Genomic DNA, 17944 nt, shown 5'->3' with positions numbered 1-17944 from the left:
ATCAAATCTCCTCTCAACTTGCTATTATTGAAGGACAACAGTGCCAGCTTCTCCAATCTATCCAAGTAACTCAGCTTCCTCATCCCTGGAACCATTCTCATGAATCCTTTCTGCCCTCTCTAATGTCTTCACATCCTTTCTAATGTATGGTTCCCAGAATTGGACACAATACTCCACTTCAGGCTGAACCAGTGTTTTACACAAGTTCATAAGAACATAAGAAATAGGAGCAGGAGTAGGTCATTCGGCCCCTCAAGCCTACCCCGCCATTCAATAAGATCATGGCTGATCTGCCCCAGGCTTCAACTCCTCTTTCATGCCAGCTCCTCATAGCCCTCAACTCCCCAATATTTCAAAAATCTATCTACCTCCTCTTTAGATACTTTCAGTGATGTAGCCTCCACAACTCTCTGGGGTAGAGAATTCCAAACATTCACTACCCTCTGAGAAGAAATTCCTTCACATCTCAGTTTTAAATGAGTGTCCCCTTACTTTGTAAATATGTCCCCCAGTTTGAGATTCTCCCACTAGTGGAAACATCTTCTCAACATTCAACCTGTCAAGCGCTCTCAGAATCTTGTACGTTTCAATAAGATCACGCCTCATTCTTCTAAACTCTAATGAATAAAGGCCTAACCTGTTTAGCCGTTCTTGATAAGTCAACTTCTTCATCCCAGGAATCAGCCTAGTGAATCTCTTTTGAACTGCCTTGCATTAGTACTCTATGCCCTTATTTATAAAGCCTAGGATCCCATTTGCCTTATTTTCTGCTCTCTCACCCTGTCCTGCCACCTTCAATATCCCTCTGCTCCTGCACCTCCTTTAGAATTGTATCCTTTATTTTATATTGCCAAAATACAACACTTCACACTTTTCTGCATTAATTTTTCCCTGTAATTTCCCCTTGTAACTATTCCACCAGCTTAAGTCCTCTTGAAGTTTATCACTATCCTCCTCTCAGTTCACAAATTTTATGTCATTTGCAAATCTTCGTACCTTCACACCCAAGTCGAGGTCATTAACACAGATCAAGAAAAGCAGGGGTCTTAATACTAACCCCTGGGGAACTTCACTATAAACCTTCCTCCAGCTTAAAAACAAATGTTGACCACTACTGTTTCCTGTCACTCAGCCAACTCTATATCCAAGCTGTCACAGTTCCTTTTATTCTATGGGCTTCAACGTTGCTGACAAGCCTGTTATGTGGCACTTTCTCAAACACCTTATGGAAATCCATGTACACCACATCAACCACAAAATTCTAACCAACTCCTCTGTTATCTCATCAAAAAATTAAATCAAATTATTTCAATACAATTTGCCTCTAACAAATCCATGCTGGCTTTCCTTAATTAATCCACATTTGCCCAGATGACTGTTAATTTTGTCCCAGATAATCATTTAGAGCCAGAGAACCATGGAAATGTTGGGGCACAGAAATAGGCCATTCAGCCCGTTGTGTCTGCACCGGCATGAAAGAGAGGCAAAGGAAACTAACCACTTACTTTTAATGCCACTGTCCAGCACCTGGTCTGTAGCCCAGCACTTCAGGTGCTGAACCAGGTATCCTTTAAATGAGTTGAGCATGTGAGCTTCAACCACCATTTTAGGCAGTGAATTCCTGACGCCCACTACCCTCTGGGTGAAAAAAGTTTTCCTCATGCCCCCTCTAATCCTTCAACCAATCACCTTAAATCTATCCTTCAATCATAATAGATAATTAAAGCACTGCCATTCTAACTACACCATAGTTTTTGCACTTCTCTGTAATATCCTTGTTTATTTGTTCCTTCATATCTTTCTCACTAGCCTTAGCTGATCGAATACACTCAATAGTGCAATGACTTTACATCGGATTACAGAGGATATACAGGCTATTTGGCCCAATCAGTCCTTGCTGGTGTTTATACTCTACAGGAGCCTCCTCCCATCTTTCCTCATCTAAATCCACCATTGTAACCATCTATTCCCTTCCTTCTCATATACTTGTCCAGCTTATTCTTACATGCATCTACACTATTCGTTTCAATCACTCCCTTATGGTAGTGAGTTTCACATTCTCACCATTCTTTGGGTGAAGGAGTTTCTTCTCAATTCCATCTTGGATTTCTGGTGACTGTATTATATTGATGGCCTCAAGTTATCCTCTTGCTCACAAGTGGAAACATACTCTCTGTATTCAATCAATCAAAACTTTTCCTAATTTTAAATACCTCATTTGGCCATCTCTCAACCTTAATTTTTCAAGAGAGAAGAGATCGAGCCTGTCAGTCCTTTCTGTTATGTATACCCACACATTTCTGGAATTATCCTTGTAAATCTTTTCTGCACCCTCTCCAGTGCCTCTATATCCTTCTTCTAAGATGGAGAACAGAACTGCACACGCTATGCTAAAGTGTGGTCGAACCAAGGTTTGATGCAGGTTTAGAACAACTTGCCTACGTTTCAATTCTAGCCCTCTAGAAATAAAGCCTAGTGATTGGTTTGCCTTATTATGGCTTCACTAACCTGTGGTGATTCATGTATTTGTACTCTCAGATCCCTTTATTCCTCCACCCTACCTAGACTTGCATGTTGCAAGTAATAAGTGACCTCCATATTCTTCCTACCAAAATGTTCTACGTCAAATTTATCCCCATGTTGGACTTCTCATTTCTAGACGTTTTTCTATTCTTTATTTTAAGAAGAATTGCATTATTTTTCCCACCATTCTTCTTAAGCAGTTACTCGGGATCAAGGAGAATTGCTTCTACCCAGGTTCAATGGGTTTTGAGATGGCTGCTAAGTCCAATGTGCAATCTGCAGACTCTATCACATATGGGGCAAGTGGTGCTTGAAGGATTGGGTAGATAGGTTGTTTGCATCCTCCCCCACCCAACATCTCAACTTTGCCTCTACGCATTCCCGATGAATGTGTTCGGTGCTTTCTCTAATGAGTCTTCTCCATTTTGGCTGGTCACAAGCCAGAGTCTCCCATGAGTCGACAGGTATGGTTGATCTCTTCAGACGTACTATGAGGCCATCCCTAAAGTGTTTCCACGATCCTCCTGGGAGTCTCCTGTCGTGACTGAGTTCCGAGTCGAGCAGTTGCTTCAGGAGTCTGCTGTCAGGAATATGAATGACACGTGCTGCCCAGAAGAGCTGGCTTTGAATTATTAGCACCTAATGTTAAGCTGACTGGTCTCTAATTCCCTGGCCATGCTCTATCCCCCTTCTTAAATATAAGAATTACATTAGCAATCCACCAGTTCTCTGACACTAGGCCTGTTCTAACCAATTATCGAATATGAGTAGTAATGCTTCTGCTTTCTCTGCCTTACATTTTTTAAAATGCATGGATTCAATCCATTCAGACCAGGATGCTTTTTGCGTTTATTCAGTACATCCCTGTAAATGCATTCTCTCATTACTCATCTAATTACAATGTCCTATCTGTTTGATGTCCCTGGTAAATGCCAAAGCAAAATAATTAATGTTTCTACAATCTCTCTATTGTTACCGATGGGATTGCCTGACCAGGACTCTTGAGATTTTCTCACAGGCTATCTTTTGATTTTTGGGAGCTACTTTTTTGTTTTTAATGGCTCCATTTTCATTCTCACTAACTCCTTTATTAGGTGATGCAGTCGCGTATTATTATCTTCCAAATTTATGCTGATTTTTGGAAGGTTTCTTTAGATAGATAAGATGGCACAAATACCAAAGACTGTTTGTATATATTATTAAATCTTTTTAATTGGAATCTAGAAGAAGATGTTTTTGTTAATTCATTATAAATAAATTTACCACACTATTTCCAAAATGAAAATTCTAACTACTTGGCACAAGGTAATTTATTAACAATGAGTCTTACATCTGAAGACCCTTTTAAGGATTAATTGCAAACAATTAGCACTCTCCAGCATTCATTGCTTTTGTTCTGCCAATTTCAAGTTTATTTCCCTTCAATACTTCGGTTTAAAGTGAATGCTGACAAATACGTCAGGATACTGACTTCCAAAGGTCCAACTATGCAATAAGAGGAATACACACAAATTAATTCTGCAGCATAAGCTAACCATCAGATAAGGAGTGGTTTAATGCACATATGCTTCACATTTCAGTGATTTTTTTTACCAGACTGTGCTTTCATGAATCATAGATTGGAACCCCTTAGCACAGAAGTGCCCCAGTTACAATAAAGACACATACCACTTTATGGAGGTGGTTAAATTACTAACCATATCCCCCAATACCATGCATATTTTATAGTGGAAATTGAAAGTCTGTACACAAATATAGAAACAGATGGAGGTATATTGGCTGTCCAAAATATCTTGAATAAATTTCCCAGCCTGACAGACCAGATAAAGCTATAATCCAGTTACTACGCTTAGGTTTAACGAAAAACGACTCTGACTTCAATAATGCTTTTTTTACTCCAAATCAAAGGCACAACTATGGGTAAGAAATTTGCCCTAGCCTGTGCAAATATAAATATATGACAGAGCGGGTAGAGAGTGTGTTTAAAAAGTGTCCCAGGCTCCCAATGGTGTTACCATAGATATTTGGATGACAGACGGGGTATTTGGACTCACACAGAAGCACAATTAGAAGAATTCATCAATGTGCTCAATAATTATCACCCCTCTTAAACTTAAAGCCACAACACACAAGGAAAGCTTTAGTTTCCAAGGTACCATGGTATTTAAATTGGCACAAGAAAACAACAGGCATAAGCTAGCAACAAAAGTTTGTTTCAAAGTAACTGACACACAAAAAGCCACCATCCTAAACACACCTTCTGCAGACTGGTGAGGTCAAAGTTAATGCATTTTCATCACATAAACACAAACTTAGAAGATTACAACCAGACAGTTACAACCTTCTTCACTGCATTAAGACAGAGAGCTCACACAAGATTCCTCAGATATATCAAGTCCAGTTTTTTGAGAGCTCGGCAACTCACCATTGCAAAATAGGTGAACAAGAAGACCCTTGCTAATTACAACATACTTCACAATGACCAAACCAAGAAATAAAATACTTAAGAATCATTTTGAAAAGTTAATAGAGGATGTTAATTCTCTGAGGCAATATAACATAACTTTTAAAAGCAGCCAAAAACCTAATGGTTTTATCAATCTACCCCACTTTCCAACCCTCACAGTCTCTCTCCCTCTCAGCATCTCTCTCCCCATGTCTCCTTCTCTCCTTCTCCATGTTTCTCTGTCTCCCTTTTCCCGTGTCTCTCTCTCCCCACCTGTGTCTCTCTCTCAATCTCCCTCAGTGTTTCTCTCTTTCTTTTCCCCTCAATGTCTCTCTCTCTCTCCGGCTCTCTCTTTCCTCCTCAGTGTCTCTCTCTCTCACTCTCCAGCTCAGCGTCTCTTGCTTTCTCCCTCTCAGCATGTCTCCCTCTCTCTGCCTCAGTGTCTGTCTCTTCCCCTCAGTGTCTCTCTCTCTTTTCCCGTGTCTCTCTCTCTCTATTCCACTCACTCTCTCTCTCCCTCAGTCTCTCTCTCTCGCCCTCACTCCCCAGGTGTCTTTCTCTCTCTCCACCCTCAGTGTCTCTCTCTCTGCTCCCCTCAGTGTCTGCCTCTCTCTCTCCCTATCAGTTTCTCTCACCCTACCCCCTCAGTGTCTCTCTCTCTCCCTCCCCCTTCAGTGTCTCCCCCCTCCCCCTCAATGTTGCACGCTCTCTCCCCCATAAGTTTCTCTCTCCCCATGTGTATCTCTCTCTCTCTCTGTGTCTCTCTCTCTTCCCCGCAGTGTCTCTCTCTCTCCTTCAGTGTCTCTCGCTCTCTCCTGCCGCGTCTTATTCTCCCTCTCCCCCTCCCTCAGAGTCTCTCTCTCTCTCCCTCTGTGGCTCTCTCTCTCTCTCTCTCCCTCTGTGGCTCTCTTTCTCTCTCCCTCTGTGGGTCTCTCTCCCCTAGTCTCATAATCTTTCAGCCTTCCCCAGGCTCAAGGAAGTTGCCAGAGGACTGGAGAATTGCAAACATTACGCCCTTGTTCAAAAAAAGGTTGTAAGGATAAGCCCAGCAATTACAGACCAGTCAGTTTATCTTCAGTGGTGGGGAAGATTCTAGAAACAATTATTAGGGACAGAATTAGTGGTCAAATGTGTGTTGATTAGGAAAAGCCATCATGGATTTCTAAAGGGGAAATCGTGTTTAACTAACTTGCGGAGTTTTTTGAAGGGGTAACAGAAAAGGTCGATGAGGGTAATGCTGTTGATGTGGTGACGTGGACTGTCAAAAGGCATTCGATATAGTGCCACACAATAGACTTGAGAGAAAAGTTATTGCTCATGGAATATAAGGGACAGAGCAAGTGGATACAAAATTGTCTGAAAAGTAAGAAAAAGAGGTTAATGGTAAATGGATACTTTTCGGGCTGGAGGAAGGTTTGTAGTGGAGTTCTCCATGGGGTTGGTATTGGGACCCTTGCTTTTCCTGATATATATTAATGATCTAGATCTTGGTGTGCAGGGGACAATTTCAAAGTTTGTGGGTGAATCAAAACTTGGGAGCAATGTAAACTCTGAGGAGGACAGTGTAGAACTTCAAAAGGACAGAGACAAGTTGGTAGAGGGGGCAGACAGGTGGCAGATGAATTTGAATGTGGAGAAATGTGAGGTGATGCATTTTAATAGGAAGAACATAGGGAGACAATATAAAATAACGGGGACAATTCTTAAGGAGGTGCAGGAGCAGAGGGACCTGGGTGTACATGTGCATAGATCATTGAAGGTGGCAGGATAGGTAGAGAGAGCAGTTAATAAAGCATATGGTAGCCTGGGCTTCATTAATAGGGTCATAGATTACCAGAGCAGGGAGGTTATGATGAGTTTATATAAGACACTGGTGGGCGCCACATTATAGGAAGGATGTGAACGCATTGGAAAGAGTGCAGAAGAGGTTTACAAGAATGGTCCCAGGGATGAGAAACTTCAGCTATGAAGAAAGATTGGAGAGGTTGGGACCGTTCTCCCTGGAGATGAGAAGGCTAAGAGGAGATAGAGGCGTTCAAAATCTTGAGGGGGCTACACAGAGTACATGGGGAGAAACTGTTCCCACTCGTAAAAGGATCAAGAACGAGAGGGCACAAATTTAAAGTGATTTGAAAAAGAAGCAAATGTGATGTGAGAAAATCTTTTTCACACAACAAGTGGTTCAGGTCTGGAATGCACTGCCTGGAAGTGGTGGAGACAGATTCAATTTAGGCATTCAAGAGGGCATTAGATGGTTATTTCAATAGAAACAATATGCAGGGGTACAGGGCAATGGCACTAAGTCATAATGCTCATTTGGAGAGCTGGTGCGGACACGATGGGCCAAAGGGCCTCGTTCTGCATCGTAACAATTCTGTGATACTTTCTCTCTGAGTATCTCTCCCCCCCTACCCCTCCTCTTGTACTCCTCAACCTCACTCTCTCTCTCCCCCCTTCAGTCTGTCTGTCTGTCTCCCTCCCCTCTTCAGTCTGTCTGTCTGTCCCCCTCCCCCTTCGGTCTGTCTGTCTGTCTCCCTCCCTCCCACCTTCAGTCTGTCTGTCAGTCTCCCTCCCTCCCCCCTTCAGTCTGTCTGTCAGTCTCCCTCCCTGCCCCCCTTCAGTCTGTCTGTCAGTCTCCCTCCCTCCCCCACTTCAGTCTGTCTGTCACTCTCTCTCCCTCCCCCACTTCAGTCTGTCTGTCAGTCTCCCTCCCTCCCCTCCTTCAGTCTGTCTGTCACTCTCTCTCCCTCCCCCTTCAGTCTGTCTGTCAGTCTGCCTCCCTCCCCCACTTCAGTCTGTCTGTCACTCTCCCTCCCTCCCCCGCTTCAGTCTGTCTGTCAGTCTCCCTCCTTCCCCCCCTTCAGTCTGTCTGTCACTCTCTCTCCCTCCCCCATTCAGTCTGTCTGTCTGTCTCCCTCCCCCCTTCAGTCTGTCTGTCAGTCTCCCTCCCTCCCCCCTTCAGTCTGTCTGTCAGTCTCCCTCCCTCCCCCCTTCAGTCTGTCAGTCAGTCTCCCTCCCTCCCCCCCTTCAGTCTGTCTGTCAGTCTCCCTCCTTCCCCCCCTTCAGTCTGTCTGTCACTCTCTCTCCCTCCCCCATTCAGTCTGTCTGTCTGTCTCCCTCCCCCCTTCAGTCTGTCTGTCAGTCTCCCTCCCTCCCCCCTTCAGTCTGTCTGTCAGTCTCCCTCCCTCCCCCCTTCAGTCTGTCAGTCAGTCTCCCTCCCTCCCCCCCTTCAGTCTGTCTGTCAGTCTCCCTCCCTCCCCCCCTTCAGTCTGTCTGTCACTCTCCCTCCCTCCCCCCTTCAGTCTGTCTGTCACTCTCTCTCCCTCCCCCATTCAGTCTGTCTGTCTGTCTCCCTCCCCCCTTCAGTCTGTCTGTCAGTCTCCCTCCCCACCCCCTTCAGTCTGTCTGTCAGTCTCCCTCCCTCCCCCCTTCAGTCTGTCTGTCACTCTCCCTCCCTCCCCCCTTCAGTCTGTCTATCACTCTCCCTCCCTCCCCCCTTCAGTCTGTCAGTCAGTCTCCCTCCCTCCCCCCTCAGTGCCTCTCTCTCACCCTCGCCCTTAGTCCCTCTCTCTCTCTCCCTCCCTCCCCCTCCATCCCTCTCCTCTCTCTCCATCCCTCCCCCTCAGTCTCTCTCCCTCCATCTCTCCCTCCCTCCCCCTCTCTCAACCCCTCCCCCTCCGTCTCCCCCTCCGTCCCTCCCCCTCAGTCTCTTCCATCTCCGTCTCGCCCTCCGTCTCCCACTCTTCCTCCGTCTCCCCCTCCGTCTCAATCCCCCCTCCGTCTCCGTTCCCCCCCCCTCGGTCTCCATCTCCCCCGCCCCCCCTCAGTCTCTCGCTCCCTCTTTCTCCCCTTTCCCCTCCCCCTCCATCTCTGTCCCTCCCCCTCCCCCTCCACCCCTCTCCCCCTCCCTCCCCCTCCGTCTTCCCCTCCCCCTCCATCCCTCCCCCTCCGTCCCTCTCCCCCTCCCTCCCCTCCCCCTCTGTCTCCCCGTCCCTCCCCGTCTCCCCCTCCCTCCCCCTCCCCCTCCGTCGTCCCCTCCCCCTCCCCCTCCGTCTCCCCCTCCATCTCTCACTTCATCTCCGTCTCCCCCTCCCTCCTTCTCCCCCTCTCCCCCTCAGTCTCTCGCTCTCTCCTTCTCCCCCTCAGTCTCTCTCTCTTTCTCCCCCTCTCCCCCCCTCAGTCTCTCTCTCTTTCTCTCTCCCCCCTCAGTCTCTCTCTTTCTCTCTCCCCCCTCAGTCTCTCTCTATTTCTCCCCTCTCTCTCCCTCAGTCTGTCTCTCAGTCTCTCTCCCTTTCTTTCTCTCGCCCCCCTCGGTCGCCCCCTCTCTCTCCCTCTCAGTCCAGTGCTCATGCTGCTGCAATGCCACTCTCTTTTGCAGAAACACAGAATTGTTGTGGTGTAGAAGGAGGCCATTCAGCCCATCGTGTCTGCACCGGCTCTGAACCTTTTAACTTCGTACCAATCTCCTGCCTTTTCCCCGTAACCCTGCATGTTGTTTCTATTTAAATAATCATCCAATGGCCTCTTGAATGCCTCAATTGGACCTGCCTCCACCACACTTCCAGGTAGTGCATTCCAAACCCTAACTACTCGCTGTGTGAAAAACTTTTATCTCACCTCAAATTTGTTTCTGTTGACAAACACTTTAAAACTGTGCCCTCTGGTTCTCGATCCATTTACCTGTGGGAACAGTTTCTCCCTATCTACTCCGTCCAGGCTCCTCATGCTTTTGAAAACTTCCATCAAGTCACCTCTCAGCTTCTTCTTTCCAAGGAAAACAGTCCCAACTTCTCCAACCTTTCCTCAAAACTAAAGTGTCTAATCCCTGGAACCATTCTCGTAAACCTCTCCTGCACTCTCTACACATTCCTTCTTATAGTGTGGCGGAGAACACAATACTACAGCTGAGGTCTAACCATGTCTTATATAAGCTCATCATAACCCCCTTGTTCTTGCCCTCTATGTCCCTATTAATGAAGCTTAGGATACCATATGCTTTTGAAACAGCTCTCCCTACCTGTCCTGCTGCCTCTAATGACCTTTGTATATATACACCCAGGTCTCTCTGCTCCTGCACACCCTTTAGTATAGTATCCTTTATTTTATATTGTCTCTCCATGTTCTTTGTAGCAAAAGTGTATCACCTCACACTTCTCTCTCCAGTGTTTGCTGCTGCTAGCCTCACCAGTGAAATGCAGCTGAACCTATCAGCGGTAAAGGCGGGAGAACCAGTCTGTGATTGGTGCAGCAGTGGGAAACAGCAGCTCCTCACAAATTCTGTTACTTCCATGTGCAGGGAGCACCTTTTTCTTTGATGGGTCACCCCTTTTGCTTGAAATTCCACGGATTTTTGGGGCTTTTGAGGGCAAATTCACCTGCCACTCTTTTGTATTTGAAACCCTGATCCTGTCTATTTCTTTATGGTCCTATTCCCATCACAACCTTCCTTTGTTTTTTTATTGATGTGCCTGTTTTGATGTTTTATGTTTCCTCATAATTTAATTTCATAGTTTCTCTTTGCCTTCCTAATTATTTTGTTTTACTTCTCTCTAAATCCTGTTGTTTTCTCTCTTATCTTGCATTCCTCTGCTGTCCATGCATTTGTTTGCCACTTCCCTAACACTCAGTTGTTCCCTTAGGTCTTTATTCATCCATGGAGTCTCACTAGTGTTTAATTTGTTCTTTCCTTTTATAAAGAACATATCTTTTTATTTCTGTTGGCCTGCTGTAAAGAGCATATCATTTTATTTCTGTTTCTCTGCAGATTAAAATTACAATGGCTGCAGTTTGAAAGACATATCCACTGGAACAGTGTGAGGGATATATACAATGTTGCTGTTCTGGAACCGAGAGTATTATGAAAGACAGGATGGTGCCGAGAAGGAGTCCGGTCTAATGGGGAACTGCCTGGCAACAATGTTTTAATTGGCTCCTGACCAGGTGACCAGGATTTGTTCAAGAGCAGTGCAGCAGAATAGCTGCAAAGTAAAAGGACCTAAAACCTCTCTCTCCTGTGCGTGTAATATTCCAGTAATCCTACAATAATAGCTGGCTGGCTTTTTCTCCTCATATTTCTATAGCCTGCTCTCTCTCTCTGAAAACCACTGTCAAGAGGCAAAGGGGAAAATCAATGTTGGAGACATTGAAAGGCAAGCGCTCAACCAGTGAACTAAAGACTGAAAGTGCTGGAAGACCACCTCGTGTCATCAATAAAGAACTGAAAGGAATTTGAAAGACATCATTCAAAATCAGCCCATCGAATCCTGTACTCCAGAAGTGGTGCTATTGAACTGTTCTATCCCACCCTTAAAATCCATGTTTTTGTGTGACTTATGTGTCTTGTATGTGTGTGTACAGGGATTTAAGAAGGGGTAGTGTTTAGGTTATAGAGTTAGAAGTTAGTAGTTCATATTTCTTCCTTTTGCCACTGGTTAAAGACAATTTGTTCAATAAACGATTATTTATTTATTAAGTTTACAAACCTGGTGCCCGTATTCTGTTACCTAAATTAAACAATTAGATGGATTGATTAAACTTTTTTCACATTTGTCATGGCTCAGGAAACATTGGGGCTTAATATTACAGTGCACCCAGTGAGTCATGACACCTTTTGTGGAATATATTTTTCCTGCTCTCTGTTGAACACTGTTTGAAATGTTTCCCCACGTTTCTCTACATTGTTGTTTGCCCAATATTTTGCTCATTTTATTTTCCCAGGTTGCCCTCAAAATGAGCTTTTCTCCAACCTATCAACTTGGTTTCTGCATACTTATGTCCTTCTCCATCATCACATTCAAGTGTCTTATATTGTTGTCTAGATGTTCCTCTGCTTTTACTTTTCTTATCTACTCTGGTTCATTCCCATACATAAGAAATAAGAACAGGAGTAGACCATTCGGTCCCTCAAGCCTGCTCTGCCATTCAATAAGATCATGGCTGACCTTGTGTTTCGATTTCCACATTCCCATCTACCCCCATTAACCTTTGATTCCCTTGCCTAACAAGAATCTATCTACCTCTGCCTTAGAAATATTCAATGGCCCCGCCTCCCTTGCCTTCTGAGGCAGAGAATTCCAAAGTCACACAACTCAGAAAAAAATTTCTCCTCATCTCTGTCCTAAAAGGGTGACCCCTAATTTTAAAACAGTGCCCCCTAGTTCTGGACTCACCCACAAGAGGAAACACCCATTTGACATCCATCTTGTCAAGGCCGTTCAGGATCTTGTATACTTCAATCAAATCATCCCTACTCTTCTAAACTGCAGTGGAAACAAGCCCAGTCTTTCCTCATAAGACAACCCACTCATTCCAGGTGTCAATCTAGTAAACGTCCTTTGAACCGCCTCCAATGCATTTACATCCTTCCTTAAATAAGGAGAACAAAACTGCACACAGTATTCGAGGTACAGCCTCACCAATGCCCTGTATAACTGAAGCATAACATCCTTACTTTTATGTTCAATCCCTCTCATAATAAAGGATTAGCATTTCATTACCTTCTTAATTATTTGCTGTACCTGCATACTGACTTTTTTGAGAGTCATGTACCAGAACACCTGGATCCCTTTGCACCTCAGAATTATGCAGCCGTTCTCATTTAAGTAGGATTCTGCTTTTTTGTTCTTCCTGCCAAAGTGAACAACTTCACATTTTCCCACATTAAACTCCATTTGCCAGATCTTTACCCACTCACTCAATCTATCTATATCCATCTGCATCCTCCTCATGTCCTCTTCAATTTACCTCAATAAATGAAATGAGGGGAATGAAGACATGGTAGCAAAATTTGCAGATGACACAAAAATGTTATGAAGAGGACATGAGGAGGTTGCAGATGGATATAGATAGGTTGAGCAAGTGGGCAAAGATCTGGCAAATGGAGTTTAATGTGAGAAAATGTGAAGTTGTTCACTTTGGCAGGAAGAACAAAAAAGCAGAGTATCACTTACATGGGGAACGGCTGCATAATCCTGAGGTGCAGAGGGATCTAGGTGTTCTGGTACATGAGTCATAAAAAGTTAATATGCAGGCACAGCAAGTGATTATGAAGGCTAATGAAATGCTAATCCTTTATTACGAGAGGGATTGAACATAAAAGTAAGGATGTTATGATTCAGTTATATAGGACAATGGTGAGACAACACCTCGAGTAGTTGTGCAGTTTTGGTCTCCTTATTTAAGGAAGGATGTAAATACACTGGAGGCGGTTCAGAGGAGGTTTACTAGGTTGATACCTGGACTGAGTGGGTTGTCTTATGAGGAAAGGTTGGACAGACTGGGCTTGTTTCCACTGGAGTTTAGAAGAGTGAGGGGTGATTTGATTGAAGTATACAAGATCCTGAACGGTCTTGACAAGGTGGACATGGAAAATATGTTTCCTCTTGTGGGTAGGTCCAGAACTAGGGGGCACTGCTTTAAAATTAGGGGTTGCCCTTTTAGGACAGAGATGAGATTTTTTTTCCCTCAAAGGGTTGTGTGACTCTGGAACTCTCTGCCTCAGAATGTGGTGGAGGCGGGGTCATTAAATATTTCTAAGGCAGAGGTAGATAGATTCTTGTTAGGCAAGGGAATCAAAGGTTATCGGGGTTAGATGGGAATGTGGAAATCGAAGTACAAGGTCAGCCATGATCTTATTGAATGGCGGAGTAGTCTTAAGGGCCCGAATGATCTACTCCTGTTCCTATTTCTTATGTTCTTATATCGAGTACCCTGGATATTCAGTTCCCAGCCTTGGTCACCCTGCAGCCCTGTCTCCGTAATCTCAATCACATCGTACCCATTTACATCTCTTTGCACTGTTAATTCATCTACCTTATTGCGAATGCTCCATGCATTCAACTACAGTGCCTTTAGAATTGTCTTTTTAACACTTTTACACTTTTTTTTTGTTATGTCCCTATTTGGTGCCATCCCTTGTTTCCTCTGCCTTCCACTTTGCTTTCTACTTATCCGTCTTTCGTTTCTATCTTTGTTTCCCTCTCTTGGGTCTCCCTGCTCAGGTTCCCATCCCCCTGCCACTTGAGTTTAAACCCTTCCCTACAGTGCTAGCAAATACCCCTGCGAGGGTATTGGTCCCAGTCCCGCTGGGGTGCTTGTACAGATCTCATCTTTCCCAGAATTGGTCCCAATGCCTCACGAATCTAAATCCCTCCCTCCTACACCATCTCTCCAGCCTCATCCGTTCTATTCTCCTATTCCTGATCTCACTAGCACGTGGCACTGGGGGTAATCCTGCAATTACTACCTTTGAGATCCTACTTTTTAATTTATTTCCTAGCTCCCTATATTCTGCTTTCAGGACCTCATCCCTCTTTTTACCTATGTTGTTGGTACCGATATGGACCACAACCTCTGGCTGTTCACCCTCTCCTTTCAGAATGTGCTGCAACCGCTCAGTGACATCCTTGGCCCTGGCACCAGGGACGCAACATCCCATCCTGGTGTCACATTTACAGCCGTAGAAACATCTATCTGTTCCCCTTACGATAGGATCCACTATCACTATTGCTCTCCCATTCTTTTTTCTGCCTCCTGTGTAGGTGAGCCACTCATGGTGCCACGAAGTTGGCTCTTGCTGCATTCCCCTGAAGAACCAATTCCCCCAGCAGTATCCAAAACAGAACATTTTCTTTAAAAGGGGGATGGACCCAGGGGACTTCTGCACTACCTGCCTGGTACTCTTACTCTGTCTGGTGGTCAGCCATTCTCTTTCTGCCTGTGCACTCTTTACCTGCAGTGTGACCAGCTCACTGATGCTTCTCATCCTTGCAGATGCTCCGCAGTGACTCCCGCCACAGCCCCAGCTCCAAAATGTGGATTTCGAGTTGTTGCAGCTGGAGGCACAACCTGCACACGTGGTCATCCTGGACACCGGAAATGTCCCTGATTTCTCACATCGCGCAGGAGGAGCATTCCATGCGGCTGAGCTGTTCTGCCATGACTTATCCTTAAATGACTCCCTTTACTTTTGCTTCCTCTAGTTTAGAGAATATTAAGGACAGAAGAAATACTCACCAGCTCCTACTTACCAAGGCCACCACTCTTTTTCCTAAGGAAAGGTAGAAAATGAAAGGATTACTTCCTTCCCTCTCTCACTGAACTCCAACTTAAGCATTCTAATGCAACCCAAAGGAGCACTCCAGTGCAGACACAAGCAGCACTGTAAGATGGTCTGCTTTTATGCTGTCTAAATCTAGCTTCTGAAAACCTGTTTAAACCAGTTATCTCATTCATTTGGCTGCAGCTACAAGCAGAGCCTGTATAACCCCTGTTTTAAAGCTGGACTAAAACTCAACTTCACTAAACCCAAAGAGCAACTTTTAGTTAATTGCCAAATTAAAGAAAGATTAGACTTTAGATAGAGATTAACCATTAAAAGTCCCCCTCTCACCAAACTCCAATTTACACACTCTAATGCAGCCCAAAGCAGCATTCCAGTGCAGATTTAGTACTAAGACCTGTGCTGTTTTGAACCAGATTTCCATTATTGCCACAGCATCATATTCCTATGTGGCCTACAGCTTATCAATGTTATTTACCATGTGTCATGTGTTCATGCATATGCACTCCAAAACTAACTTAAACCTTATTGTGTTCTCTCTTACTCTAATCCAACCTTATGCCTTCCTGTTTTTTACTCTAGTGCTCTCTTGTCTCTCCAGATTCTTTGTGCACCTTATTTTTCCTCTCTAATGTTACCATTTCCCTGCTAACTTAGTTTAAACCATCCGAATAACTCTCGCAAATTGCCCCGTGAGGACACTAGTCCCGACTCTGTTCAGGTGGAACCCATCAACCTGTACAGGTGCCATCTTCCCCAGAACCAGTCCTAACATCACAGGAATCAAAATCCTCCCTCCTGCACCATCCTTACAACCACAAATTCATCTGCTCTGTCCTATTTCTCTACTCATTAAAGCATGGTACTGGGAGAAATCTGAAGATTACTACACCTGAGGACCTGACTGCTCATTTCTATCCTAGCTCCCTAAAATCTACCTGCAGGGCCCCATCCCTCTTTTTACCCATGTCATCAGTACCGATTTGGACCATGACCACTGCCTGTTCATCATGCCGCTCAGTCTTTTGGAGCCACTCAATGATTTCCTTGACCCTGGCAAAAGGGAGGCAGCATACCATCATGGTTCACATCTGCAGCTGCAGAAACGTCTGTCTGTTCCCCTAACAATCCTAGGACATAGGTCTTAGGAGCAGGAGGAGGCCATTCAACCCTTCGAGCCTGCCCCACCATTCAATAAGATCATGGCTGATTTGGTTGTGGTCTCAACTCCACTTGCCCGTCTGCCCCCCCTTAACCCTTGACTCGCTTGCCTATCAAAAATCTGTTTAACTCAGCCTTGAATAAATTCTACTTTCTTTGGGAAGTGAACTCCACAGACTAACCATCCTCTGCATGAAAAAATATCTCATCTCCATCTTAAAAAGGAGACCTCTTTTTCTGAAACTGTGTGCCCTGGTTCTAGTCGCCCCCAAAGAGGAAACATCCTCCCAGTATCCACCCGATCGAGTTCCCTCAGGATATTATGTGTTTCAATCAGATCGCCTCTCATTCTTCCAAACTCCAATTGGTATGGGCCCAATCTGTTCAATCTTTCCTCATAAGATAAGACCCTCATCCCAGGAATGAGTCAAGTGAACCTTCTCTGAACTGCTTCTAAGGCAATTATATCCTTTTCAAATAAGGAGACTACAACTGTACACAATAATCTAGAGATTGTCTCACCAAGGTCCTGTACAGCTGTGGTAAAACATCTGTACTTTTATATTCCATTCCTCTTGTTACACACGACAACATTCCAATTGCCTTCCTAAGCACTTAATGTACCTGTGAACTAACTTTTTGTGATTCATGTACCAGGACACCCAGGTCCCTCTGCTTCCTGCTAACCAATCCATTATCCATGCCAGTATGTTACCCTCTAAACCATGTACTATTATCTTGTGTAGTAACCTGTGATGCCACCTTATCAAATGCATTTTGGAAATCCAAGTAAACCACATCCACAGGTTCCACTTCATCCAACTTGCTTGTTACTTGCTCAAAGAACTCTAATAAATTAGTTAATTTATTAAACTCTAATAAATAAATAAAACCATGTCGACTTTGCCTGATCACATTATGAATCCCTGATCACTGTTCCAATCGTCCTCCTGTCCATGTACAGCAAAGCCAGTCACAATGTTGTGGACTTGGGTCTGGCTATACTCCAGACAGGAACTACCCTCACCATTATAAAGAACTGAATACTTGTTGGAGAGTGAGCTTTATTTAGGAGACTTCTGTGCTATGTCCTTGATCCTTCTTGACTGCCTGGTGGTCACCTCTCTGCCTACACTCTTAAACTGAAGGGTAACCACTTCTAGAAACGTGCCATCTACATATCTCTCAGCCTCATGGATGCAACACAGTGTTGCAAGATGCTGTTCAAGCTCTGAAACCCAGAGTTTCAGCTCCTCCAGCTGATGACGCTTCCTGCACATGTGGTCGTCCAAAACATGAGAAGTATCCTGGCATTCCCACAGGAACAAGATGTGCATCCAACAGGGCTCAGGTGCGCTGCCATGTCCCTATTTATCAGAGTACTAACTGACTGAACGGAAATAAACTTAAGACTTAAATATATAAGTAATCACCACTTACTCATCAATCAGCTGTTTCCCTTGTGCTGATATCACTTGATTTTTAGGGAGATGAATTCAAATCAAGCGTAAGACCTACTTAAACGTCAGCTTACTTCAATATACTAAATTTAAAACTTAGCAAATTTAAAAATCTATTCATCAGTTAACTAAATTTATTTGTTTAATCCACTGCCCTCAGATAATAGGTAATGTTCACCAATCAATCACCTATCTATCCACTGAATGTCTGCTGCTGCCATTTAGCTCCGTATGTGTCTCCCGCTCGATGTAATGCTGCTTCCACTACTCAGCTTTGCACTCTGTGGATCAGGG

General features: G+C 44.4%; 1 protein-coding gene across 1 annotated transcript in view; it reads right to left on the bottom strand.

Moving 5' to 3' along the window:
* LOC121289590 (transcription factor 7-like 2) overlaps nt 1-17944 on the bottom strand; it is a 123755-nt gene that overhangs the window by 83608 nt on the left and 22203 nt on the right. The window contains exon 2 of the mRNA XM_041209170.1: nt 14998-15017. The gene's annotated coding sequence lies outside the window, so the exon portion shown is untranslated. The remainder of the gene's footprint in view (nt 1-14997; nt 15018-17944) is intronic.

The sequence above is a fragment of the Carcharodon carcharias genome, chromosome 17, assembly GCF_017639515.1.
Source record: "Carcharodon carcharias isolate sCarCar2 chromosome 17, sCarCar2.pri, whole genome shotgun sequence".
Taxonomy (NCBI): domain Eukaryota; kingdom Metazoa; phylum Chordata; class Chondrichthyes; order Lamniformes; family Lamnidae; genus Carcharodon; species Carcharodon carcharias.
The sequence above is the reverse complement of the archived record's forward strand: the minus strand, read 5'-3'. Positions and strand labels throughout refer to the sequence as shown.